A 13,418-nucleotide genomic window follows, 5' to 3' on the forward strand; every position below is an offset into this window, starting at 1 on the left:
TGCAGAGATGTCACTGTGTCCTATTTATGGTGTTTTATGTGCAACTGATGGAATGTGATGCTTTAAAAAAATAACAACACACAATCCCCGCACACACAACCCCCCCCCCCCCCCGATTTTAAGCTCTGGTCCATGAATCACCAGTGGGCAAGGGCCCTTGCTGACATCTGTAGAATGAAATATTTTGAGAATCAAGAAGTAGGAATGATGAGCCTGGAAGGAGTGGTAGATTGAGATGATTTTCTCTTACAAAGTGATCTGCCACAATAAAATATTTGAGAAGCACTGATCTACCGTACCTTCATTTTATTACATTCACTGACTGACTATCCATGTATACTCACTCATACTTGGGTTATTTATTGTTGCTCATCACTTTTGGATATGTAGTTGTGAGAAGGTATGACAGCCGCCCTCTTGGCCAACATACTGGGGACCGAATCAGGGATCTCTAGAGCTAAAATATAAGCTACTACCGCTTGAGCTAAAGAGCCAGGGTTCTGTAGCAAGGGGCTGTAACAATTCGTTTCATCTGTGGATAACCCCAGAGGGAACTCATACCATACATTCACCACTGGGTTACAAAGACATCTTTCCTAGCCTCCTTTACAAGTATATTCCATATACACTGTGTGAAGTCCAAAATAACCTCTTCCAGTGATTTGGCTTTAACAATAAAGGAAGCAATAATGTAACCAAGGTCACCTCACACCTTTCCCAAAGCTTGGCTCCTTATAGGGTTCCTCACTCAAGATTACTCAGCTTCTCCCTAGATTGACTCTCTTGAAAGAACTATGACATGACATAAGTGCAAGGGGACCAGTCGCCTCACAAATCAGCTTTCTGCTCCTTAACATAATTGCTATGCTCATCCAAAACATTTCAGACCAGTTTTCATCTGAGAATAAAGATTAGTCAGTCCCACCCCCCTTATTTCTGGGCAAGATAAATGAGTAACCTGCTTCACTTAGGCAGTAGAACTGACTTAATCCTTTCCCAGGAAGATCAATACCAACAGAAAGAATGGAGCATTTCAAGTAAAATCTTACAAGTCTTTTACAATAATGTTATTGTGCTATTTTAGTTCTTTTCAAAGCACTAATGATAACCACTGAATGAGAATCAACCTCTCTTTAGGGAAATAACTAAAGTACAAATGCAAAACAAGACTAAAATCGATTATTTAAATCAAGATATCCTGTCTGCTGATTTAAATAATGAAAATCAGTGATTGAAATGGCTTTGATTTAAAATCAGTCCACACTGCATCAGACCACACTATTGTGGTTAGTGGAGATATAACAAGCATTCATTGCTAGTGCCTGGGGTTGCCTTGCCACTTTTGGTACATGCTTTCTGGGTTGCACCATGCTTGCAGCTGTTGTTGCACAGTAGCTGCTCAACAGGCAATGACCCACATTATCCAATCTAGCTCTATCCATATCAATCTATGCATAGGTCTTACTCCATTGGGTCTCTGATTATTCTCAGCACACGGACCTTTGATCTATAACTCCTCTCTGAATCAGTGGTATGGAACATGAAAGATATTTCTGGTGCCTCTGTTGGTTTTGCTTTTTCATGCATTTTATGTTCCACTTTTTTTCCTTGCACCCAGCCTTCCTCCTCTGGCAGTGAGCAAGAAGCTAGTCATTTGTAGCTTATTTTTACATTTCTCTTTGTGAGGTCATCAAAGGTATTCATGCATTCAGGCAACAATTGACCCAGTATAGTGACCACCATGCACGGATGTCAGAAAACTGAAATACAAGATTTAACAAAAGTCCAAAACACAGTAACATAGTTTAAGAGATAAAATGTCAGCCTTAACTTTGAGTTCTTTTGTCTCTATTGGGTTGTCACCCTTTGGCATTGTCAAAATTATATTTTAAATATTTACATATTTTAAAAGTGATCAGAATGTATTTAACAGGCAAACATTTTTCATTGATTTCCTTTCTCAAAATCTTTGTAGTGTTATGTGCTGTTAAAAGCATCTGCATGGCATTCCAGAGATATTTGGAGTGATATGCATTTGTGATTATATAAACAAAACCCCATTAAGTTAAAACTTCAAAATTAAAGGGAAAAAAAGCAACCAGGTTTGCCCTAAAAAGAAAAGGAGTACTTGTGGCACCTTAGAGACTAACAAATTTATTAGAGCATAAGCTTTCGTGAGCTACAGCTCACTTCATCGGATGCATTTGGTGGAAAAAACAGAGGAGAGATTTATATACACACACACAGAGAACATGAAACAATGGGTTTATCATACACACTGTAAGGAGAGTGATCACTTAAGATAAGCCATCACCAGCAGCGGGGGGGGGGGGGGGGGGGGGGAAAGGAGGAAAACCTTTCATGGTGACAAGCAAGGTAGGCTAATTCCAGCAGTTAACAAGAATATCAGAGGAACAGTGGGGGGTGGGGTGGGAGGGAGAAATACCATGGGGAAATAGGTTTCAGAGTAGCAGCCCTGTTAGTCTGTATTCGCAAAAAGAAAAGGAGTACTTGTGGCACCTTAGAGACTAACAAATTTATTAGAGCATAAGCTTTCGTGAGCTACAGCTCACTTCATCGGATGCATTTGGTGGAAAAAACAGAGGAGAGATTTATATACACACACACAGAGAACATGAAACAATGGGTTTATCATACACACTGTAAGGAGAGTGATCACTTAAGATAAGCCATCACCAACAGCAGGGGGGGAAGGAGGAAAACCTTTCATGGTGACAAGCAGGTAGGCTAATTCCAGCAGTTAACAAGAATATCAGAGGAACAGTGGGGGGTGGGGTGGGAGGGAGAAATGCCATGGGGAAATAGTTTTACTTTGTGTAATGACTCATCCATTCCCAGTCTCTATTCAAGCCTAAGTTAATTGTATCCAGTTTGCAAATTAATTCCAATTCAGCAGTCTCTCGTTGGAGTCTGTTTTTGAAGCTTTTTTGTTGAAGTATAGCCACTCTTAGGTCTGTGATCGAGTGACCAGAGAGATTGAAGTGTTCTCCAATTGGTTTTTGAATGTTATAATTCTTGACGTCTGATTTGTGTCCATTCATTCTTTTACGTAGAGACTGTCCAGTTTGGCCAATGTACATGGCAGAGGGGCATTGCTGGCACATGATGGCATATATCACATTGGTAGATGCGCAGGTGAACGAGCCTCTGATAGTGTGGCTGATGTGATTAGGCCCTATGATGGTATCCCCTGAATAGATATGTGGACAGAGTTGGCAACGGGCTTTGTTGCAAGGATAGGTTCCTGGGTTAGTGGTTCTGTTGTGTGGTGTGTGGTTGCTGGTGAGTATTTGCTTCAGATTGGGGGGCTGTCTGTAAGCAAGGACTGGTCTGTCTCCCAAGATCTGAGAGAGCGATGGCTCGTCCTTCAGGATAGGTTGTAGATCCTTGATGATGCGTTGGAGAGGTTTTAGTTGGGGGCTGAAGGTGATGGCTAGTGGCGTTCTGTTGTTTTCTTGCCCTGATTTTCATTTACACTAAGATCACTTTACATCAATCTAGCAATGTAAAGGGTCCTTAAGGTAAGAGAGTACCTTATGGTAAGTATCAGAGTAGCAGCTGGGTTAGCAGCTGTATCCACAAAAAGAAAAGGAGTACTTGTGGCACCTTAGAGACTAACAAATTTATTTGAGCATAAACTTTCGTGAGCTACAGCTCACTTCATCGGATGCATTCAGTGGAAAATACAGTGTGGAGATTTATATACACAGAGAACATGAAACAATGGGTGTTACCATACACACTGTAACGAGAGTGATCCGGTAAGGTGAGGTATTACCAGCAGGAGAGAGCAGGGGGAGGGGGAGAACAACCTTTTGTAGTAATAATTAACATGGGCCATTTCCAGCAGTTGACAAGAACGTCTGAGGAACAGCAGGGGAGGGAATAAACATGAGGAAATAGTTTTACTTTGTTTAATAACCCATCCACTCCCAGTCTTTATTCAAGCCTAGTTTAATGGTGTCCAGTTTGCAAATTAATTCCAATTCAGCAGTCTCTCATTGGAGCCTGTTTTTGAAGATTTTTTGTTGAAGAATTGCCACTTTTAGGTCTGTAATCAAGTAACCAAAGAGATTGAAGTGTTCTCCGACTGGTTTTTGAATGTTATAATTCTTGACGTACGATTTGTGTCCATTTATTCTTTTATGTAGATACTGTCCTGTTTGGCCAATGTACATGGCAGATGGGCATTGCTGGCACATGGTCACATAAACACCACCGAATACCAGAAACATACTGACCATTATGCCTACCTACATGCCTCCAGCTTTCATCCAGACCACACCACACGATCCATTGTCTACAGACAAGCTCTATGATACAACTGCATTTTGTCCAACCCCTCAGACAGAGACAAACACCTACAAGATCTCTATCAAGTGTTCCTACAATTACAATACCCACCTGCTGAAGTGAAGATTGACAGAGCCAGAAGAGTACCCAGAAGTTACCTACTACAGGACAGGCCCAACAAAGAAAATAACAGAAGGCCACTAGCCATCACCTTCAGCCCCCAACTAAAACCTCTCTAACGTATCATCGAGGGTCTACAACCTATCCTGAAGGACGATTCCTCACTCTCACAGATCTTGGGAGACAGGCCAGTCCTTGCTTACAGACAGCCCCCAACCTGAAGCAAATACTCACCAGCAACCATACACCACACAACAGAACCACTAATCCAGGAACCTAGCCTTGCAACAAAGCCCATTGCCAACTGTGTCCACATATCTATTCAGGGGATACCATCATAGGGCCTAACCACATCAGCCACACTATCAGAGGCTCGTTCACCTGTTCATCTACCAATGTGATATATGCCATCATGTGCCAGCAATGCCCCTCTGCCATGTGCATTGGCCAAACTGGACAGTCTCTACATAAAAGAATAAATGGACACAAATCAGACATCAAGAATTATAATATTCAAAAATCAGTCGGAGAACACTTCAATCTCTTTGGTCACTCGATTACAGACCTAAAAGAGACAATTCTGTAACAAAAAAAACTTCAAAAACAGACTTCAGCGAGAGACGGCTGAATTGGAATTAATTTGAAAACTGGATACAATTAACTTAGCCTTGGTCTACACTAGGAGTTGATGTCGAATTTAACAGCATTAAATTGATTTAACCCTGCACCCATCCAGACAACGAAGCTCTTTTTTCCGACTTAAAGGGCTCTTAAAATCGATATCCTTACTCCAACCCTGACAAGGGGATTAGCACTGAACTCGGCCTTGCTGGGTCGAATTTGGGGTGGTGTGGACACAATTAGACGATATTAGCCTCCGGGAGCTATGCCAGAGTGCTCCATTATGACCACTCTGGACAGCACTCTCAACTCAGATGCACTGGCCAGGTAGACAGGAAAAGGTTCGTGAACTTTTGAATTTCAATTTCCTGCTTGGCCAGCGTGGCAAGCTGCAGGTGAGTGCAGAGCTCATCAGCAGAGGTGACCATGATGGAGTCCCAGAATTGCAAAAGAGCTCCAGCATGGACCGAACGGGAGGAATGGGATCTGATCACTTTATGCGGAGAGGAATCCGTGCTATCAGAACTCCGTTCCAGTTTTTGAAATGCCAAAACATTTGTCAAAATCTCCCAGGGCATGAAGGATAGAGGCCATAACAGGGACCCAAAGCAGTGCCGTGTGAAACTTAAGGAGCTGAGGCAAGCCTACCAGAAAACCAGAGAGGCAAACGGCTGCTCTGGGTCAAACCCCCTAACATGCCACTTCTATGATGAGCTGCATGCCATTTTAGGGGGTTCAGCCACCATTACCCCAGCCGTGTAGTTTGACTCTTCAATGGAGATGGAGGCAACACGGAAGCAGGTTTTGGGGTCGAGGAAGATGATGATGATGAAGTTGTAGATAGCTCATAGCAAGCAAGCGGAGAAACTGGTTTTCCTGACAGCCAGGAACTGTTTCTCACCCTGGACCTGGAGCCAGTACCCATCAAACCCACCCAAGGCTGCCTCCCGGACCCGCCAGGCGGAGAAGGGACCTCTGGTGAGTGTACCTTTTAAAATAGTATACATGGTTTAAAAGCAAGCATGTTTAATGATTAATTTGCCCTGGCATTTGCGGTTCTCCTGGATGTACTCCCAAAGCCTTTGCAAAAGGTTTCTGGGGAGGGCAGCCTTATTCCATCCACCATGGTAGGACACTGTCAAGGTTCCTTCCCCACTCTGAACTCTCGGGTACAGATGTGAGAACCTGCATGAAAACCCCCCTAAGCTTATTTTTATCAGCTTAAGTTAAAACTTCCCCAAGGTACAAACTATTTTACCTTTTGTCCCTCGACTTTATTGCAGCCACCATCAAGCGTCTAACAAATATAACAGGGAAAGAGCCCACTTGAAACATCTTTCCCCCCGAAACCTCCCCAAGCCCTATACCCCCTTTCCTGGGGAAGGCTTGATAAAAATCCTCACCAATTTGCATAGGTGAACACAGATCCAAACCCTTGGATCTTAAGAACAATAAAAAAGCAATCAGGTTCTTAGAAGAATTTTAATGAAAGAAAAAGTAAAAGAATCACCTCTCTAAAATCAGGATGGTAAACGCCTTACAGGGTAATCAGATTCAAAACATAGAGAATCCCTCGAGGCTAAACCTTAAGTTACAAAAAGACACAAAAACAGGAATATACATCCCATTCAGCACAACTTATTTTTTCAGCCATTTAAACAAAACAGAATCTAACGCATATCTAACTAGATTGCTTATTAACCCTTTACAGGAATTCAGACCTGCATTCCTGCTCTGGTCCCGGCAAAAGACAACACAGACAGAGAGAACCCTTTGTCTCCCCCTCCCCCAGCTTTGAAAGTATCTTGTCTCCTCATTGGTCATTTTGGTCAGGTGCCATTGAGGTTATCTTAGCTTCTTAACCCTTTACAGATGAAAGGGTTTTTCCTTTGGCCAGGAGGGATTTAAAGGTGTTTACCCTTCCCTTTATATTTATGACAGACACTTTACCACTCCAGGCCAGTAGCGCGTACTCAGGAACCATTGTAGAACAAAGCATTGCAACGAATGTTTGCTGGCGTTCAAACAACATCCGTTCTTTATCTCTCTGTGTTATCCTCAGGAGAGTGATATCATTCATGGTCACCTGGTTGAAATAGGGTGCTTTTCTTAAGGAGACATTCAGAGGTTCCTGTTCCTACTGGGCTCTTTGCCTGTGGCTGAACAGAAATGTTTCCTGCTGTTAGCCATGGGGAGGGGGGAGGGGCTAGCCATGTGGTGGGGGGAGGCAAAATGCGACCTTGGAACGAAAGCACATGTGCTATATATGTAATGTTAACAGCAAGGTTTACCATGAAAGAATGTACCCATTGTTCTATAAAATGTGTCTTTTTAAATACCACTGTCCCTTTTTTTTTCTCTACCAGCTGCATGTGTTTCAAGGATCACAGGATCTTCTCCTTCCCAGAGGCTAGTGAAGATTAGAAGGTGAAAAAACCACACTCGCGATGAAATGTTCTCTGAGCTCATGCTGTCCTCCCACACTGACAGAGCACAGACGAATGCATGGAAGCAGAAAATGTAAGAGTGCAGGAAAGCACAAAATGACCGGGAGGAGAGGTGGGGGGCTGTAGAGAGTAAGTGGCGGGCTGAAGAGAGGGCTGAAGCTGAAAGGTGGTCGCAGTGTGATGAGAGGAGGCAGGATTCAATGCTGAGGCTCCTGGAGGATCAAACTAATATGCTCCAGCAAATGGTTGAGCTGCAGGAAAGGCAGCTGGAGCACAGACTGCCGCTACAGCCCCTGTGTAACCAACCGCCCTCCTCCCCAAGTTCCACAGCCTCCTCAGCCAGACGCCCAAGAACGCAGTGGTGGGGCCTTCGGCCACCCAGCCACTCCACCCCAGAGGATTGCCCAAGCAACAGAAGGCTGGCATTCAATAAGTTTTAAAGTTTTAAACTTTTAAAGTGCTGTGTGGCCTTGTCCTTCCCTTCTCCACCACCCCTCCCAGTGCTTCTCTCCTCCACTACCACTCCTGGGCTACCTTGGCAGTTATTCCCCTATTTGTGTGATGAATTAATAAAGAATGCATGAATGTGAAGCAACAATGACTTTATTGCCTCTGCAAGCAGTGATTGAAGGGAGGAGGGAAGGGTGGTTAGCTTACAGGGAAGTAGAGTGAACCAAGGGGCGGGGGATTTCATCAAAGAGAAACAAACAGAACTTTCACACCATAGCCTGGCCAGTCATGAAACTTGTTTTCAAAGCTTCTCTGATGCGCACGGCGCCCTCGTGTGCTCTTCTAACCGACCTGGTGTCTGGCTGCACGTAACCAGCAGCCAGGCGATTTGCCTCAACCTCCCACCCTGCCATAAACGTCTCCCCCTTATTCTCACAGATATTGTGGAGTGCACAGCAAGCAGTAATAACAGTGGGAATATTGGTTTCGCTGAGATTTAAGTGAGTCAGTAAACTGTGCCAGCGCGCTTTTAAATGTCCAAATGCACATTCTACCACCATTCTGCACTTGCTCAGCCTGCTGTTGAACAGCTCATGACTACTCTCCAGGCTGCCTGTGTATGGCTTCATGAGCCCTGGCATTAAGGGGTAGGCTGGGTCCCCAAGGATAACTATAAGCATCTCAACATCATAACGGTTATTTTCTGGTCTGGGAAGAAAGTCCCTTCCTGCAGCTTTTGAAACAGACCAGAGTTCCTGAAGATGCGAGTGTCATGTACCTTTCCCGGCCATCCCATATTGATGTTATTGAAACGTCCCTTGTGATCCACCAGTGCTTGCAGCACTACTGAAAAGTATCCCTTGCGGTTTATGTACTCACCGGCTTGGTGCTCCGGTGCCAAGATAGGGATATGGCTTCCGTCTCTGGCCCCACCACAGTTAGGCAAAGCCATCCTATTGCAGCAAAGCCATCCACTATGACCTGCACATTTCCCAGACTCACTACCCTTGATATCAGCAGATCTTTAATTGCGTTGGCTACTTGCATCACAGCAGCCCTCACAGTAGATTTGCCCACTCCAAATTGATTCCCGACTGACCGGTAGCTGTCTGGCATTGCAAGCTTCCACAGGGCTATTGCCACTCACCTCTTAACTGTGAGGGCTGCTCTCATCTTGGTATTCATGCGCTTCAGGGCAGGGGAAAGCAAGTCACAAAGTTTCATGAAAGTGCCCTTACTCATGTGAAAGTTTTGCAGCCACTGGGAATCGTCCCAGACCTGCAACACTATGCAGTCCCACCACTCTGTGCTTGTTTCCCAGGTCCAGAATCAGCGTTCCACCGCATGAAGCTGTCCCTTAGCACCATGATACCCACGTTGCCAGGGCCCGTGCTTTGAGAGAAGTCTGTGTCCTTGTCCTCATCACTCTTGTCATCGCACTGACATTGCCTACTCGCCCAGTTTCGCTTTGCCAGTTTCTGGTGCTGCATATACTGCTGGATAATGCGCATGGTGTTTAATGAGCTCCTAATTGCCAAAGTGATCTGAGCAGGCTCCATGCTTGCTATAGTATGGCGTCTGCACAGAAAAAAGGCGCGGAACGATTGTCTCCCATTGCTCTGATGGAGGGAGGGGCTACTGATGACATGGCTTACAGGGTTGGCTTACAGGGAATTAAAATCAACAAAGGGGGTGGCTTTACATCAAGTAAAAACAAAAACAACTGTCACACAGAATGGCCCCCCTCAAGGATTGAACTGAAAACCCTGGGTTTCAGTGGGCCAATGCTCAACGCACTAAGCTATCCCTCCCTCTGGTATTTCAGGCAGGACTGAATCTCCATTAAAGTTTTCAAGGTGCCCCGACAGACCTCACCAAAATGATTGTCGGCCATTGATTTCACGGATGGGGGAGCAAATGAATACAAAACAAATCTGGTCTATTTTTTGTTTTGATCCACTCCATCTATCTTTTACATCTTTGGCTGGCAGCAGATGGTGTAATAGGACTTCTAGCCATCTTCATCTCCTGCCTGCCCCGCAGAAGATGGTGCAATAGGACTGCTAGTCATCCTCATCTCCTGCCTGCTCACCATAAGATGGTACAATAGGACTGCCTGCAGGACTAAAGAGAATGACCTCGTCGAGTCACTCCTAATTTAGTCCCTGCACCCATGTCTGCCCAGGCGCTCCTGACCAACTTTACCAAGGCAGCCATGAGCACCTCGGACACGATGAGGATGGTTTTCAGGCCTATTGCACCCTCTGCTGCAACAAGGCAATGGGTTGCTGCTGCTGTGTAGTAATGCAGTACACAGTAATGCAGTCTTCCAGCAACCAGGAGACATATGGTGACAGTGAGCTGAGCGGGCTCCATGCGTGCTGTGGTATGGTGTCTGCATAGGTAAATCAGGAAAAAAGGCACGAAACGATTGTCTGCCGTTGCTTTCATAGAGGGAGGGAGGGCCTGACGACATGTACCCAGAACCACCCGCGACAATGTTTTTTGCCCCATCAGGCAGGATCTCAACCCAGAATTCCAATGGGCAGCGGAGACTGCAGGAAATGTGGGATAGCTACTCACAATGCAACACTCTGGAAGTCGATGCTAACTTTGGTACTGTGGAAGCACTCTGACGAGCTAATGCACTTAATGCACTTAGAGCATTTTGTGTGAGAACACACACAATCAACTATATAAAAACAATTTCTAAAAAACCAACTTCTATAAGTTGGACCTAATTTCATAGTGTAGACATACCTTAGGCTTGAATAAAGACTGGGAGTGGATGGGTCATTACACAAAGTAAAACTATTTCCCCATGTTTTTTCCCTCCCCTGCTGTACCTCAGACGTTCTTGTCAACTGCTGGAAATGGCCCACCATGATTATCACTGCAAAAGGTTGCCCCCCCCGCCCCCGCTGGTAATAGCTCACCTTACCTGATCACTCTCGTTACAGTGTGTATGGTAAGACCCATTGTTTCATGTTCTCTGTGTATATAAATCTTCCCACTGTATTTTCCACTGAATGCATCCGATGAAGTGAGCTGTAGCTCACGAAAGCTTATGCTCAAATAAATTTGTTAGTTATTATTTTGCATGAGATGCAAGAGGAAAAAAAAACCCCAAGGATTCATCATCTTCACTCTTGGTAAAGAAAGATTTTAAGACCTGCCAATTTTATTTATTTTAATTAAAAATCACTCTCAGATTCTATCGTTAGAAGGGAACATTAAGATCATCTAGTCTGACCATCTACAGAGCTGGCCACAGAACCACATCCAATAATATCTCCATCAATCTCATAACTCTAAATATATCTTTCAGAAAAATATCCATTCTTGATTTCAATATTTCAAGTGATAAGAATCCACCATGTCTCTCGGCAAATTGTTCCAATGACAAGTTACTCTCACTGATGAATCTCCACCTTCATGAGGAGAGAGATGGAGAAGTTCTTTAGGTCTCCAAAAAGGGATCTGGAGGACCTTCCTGATCCACTTACGACTTTCAACTGCCAGTTCTATAGCTCCATGCCAAGGTTTCTCATAGACAAACAGTCAGAGAAAGTGTGATTCAGCCTCCTGGGGATTCATACTTTTCCCTTCATATACACTAGGGGTGTTGCACATAGCCAGGCAGAATATCCTGGAACATATAGTTTTAGTTTAGCTTTTGTAAATATCCAACATATCATCTAAAATGTGAGAGTTTGAGTACACTACAGATAATATTTAAACAGATACCACACCTCTCCAGATGCCAAGAAATATCAGACTTTCCCCACGGTGAAAACATGGCCCAAATTATAAATGTGGCGCTTGCTTTCATACATATCTTTCCTCCACAGAAGTGTCTATAACCATTATTTGGTTTCAGAACTGAAACATGGCAATTGTCCTATACATAATAACTCCTCTCAGGCAGCTGCTTCCTGTGAAGCAGATTTACCAAGAGTTAATCCCTAGCTTTATATCTTTCAAAGAATATAAACAACTCATAAGGGAAGTTACCCTCTTCAACTCATAATCCCCAATACAATAGCCACAACAATGTTTACAATAGCCTGTTTACAATAGCCACAACAATGTAAACTGGATGCGCTGTTGAATCTGCACAGACAGACAGACAGACTGCAATACCACTGAATGAGATGTCAACTTCCCCAGCATGTCAACCATATGATTGCTGATTGTTGTACCAGACACATCCAACTAATGTGCTCATACAGAGGGGCTAGATTTACTTGATATACTGTGATATTTTATTCATTTGAAAAGACACTGCACAATATGCACATTTTGAATATACAAATAAGTAGTTTAATACTCAATTCCTCTTTCAATTATTTAGATAATTTAGACATTTGCCTGTATCCTTAGAAGTTGAGGTTTAAAAGGTGTTTACAGACTCAGCAGTCTTATTGTGGCATATTTCAGGATTTTCTATAACAAAATAGATGTCCCAGCGGCAGTAAAGAGGGGGATTTAATTTAATAAAACTACATAATCCAGCATCTCAAATTAAAAATGCTACCTACCAATAGCCTCAATTTCATAATTTGCTCTTTCCTCAACTATGCAGTTTGGTAGTTTTCATTATCTGTAATATTTACTTATTTTTTCATTTCTTAAACAAGAAACGAAACACTCATTTATTCAAACTCTACCAAGATAAGGAATAACACCCACCTCACCATCTGAGCCTGACTTTTACCTCTTATAAATCTCTTTCATCTATCCACTGACAGGGAGATTTTACCCTTTCCTTGGAGTTAGTGAATAACTAAATACAAGATGCACACACACACACTTATGTGAAAAAAGGGGGAACACACATAATTCTGAACTATGTTTGGAATAGCTATCTACATTTTAAGACTCCATAATTCTATTTCAGGGTTTCTCAAAGTCAGATGAGAGTAAACTGAGCGCTTCTCTACACATCCGACCATGGCAAGCTGGGGTGCGGGTGAGCAATAGCCTGCCAAGCTCTAACTGTTTACGTGCACCCTGCTGAAACAGGACTAGCTCAAAGCACTCTAATGAACTGTTAATGTGCATCAGCAGGGTGCACATGAACAGTTAGAGCATGGCACGCTAGTGCAGGGTAGATTCACACACCAGCTTGCCACAGTCTAATTGTTCATGTAGACAAACCCTTTAAAAGTACTCTATAGTTATCAGAATTTTGAAACAAAATTATAGCCTTGTAATTAAACATTTGGTCTCTATTATCCCTAAAATAAAATAATATTTCTAAAAAAAGTTATACAATACCAATGTTGCCAGTTCTCGCCATTTTTGTTGTTATCATTTTTACCTCTGTAGCCTGTACAAGTTTTAGACATGGACCAAGACTCCACTGTGCTAGGTGCTCTACAAACACAAAACAAAACAAAAAACAAACAGTCTTAAAGCCCTACCTCTTGGGGGCAGCTGATTCTCTTTTTTTAATGGTGCCTT

The 13,418-nt window shown here is 43.4% G+C and overlaps 1 protein-coding gene across 1 annotated transcript in view; it reads right to left on the reverse strand.

Moving 5' to 3' along the window:
• CCDC148 (coiled-coil domain containing 148) overlaps positions 1 to 13,418 on the reverse strand; it is a 156,376-nt gene that overhangs the window by 74,204 nt on the left and 68,754 nt on the right. The window lies entirely within an intron of this gene.

This window comes from Dermochelys coriacea, chromosome 11 (assembly GCF_009764565.3).
Source record: "Dermochelys coriacea isolate rDerCor1 chromosome 11, rDerCor1.pri.v4, whole genome shotgun sequence".
In the NCBI taxonomy this organism is placed as follows: domain Eukaryota; kingdom Metazoa; phylum Chordata; order Testudines; family Dermochelyidae; genus Dermochelys; species Dermochelys coriacea.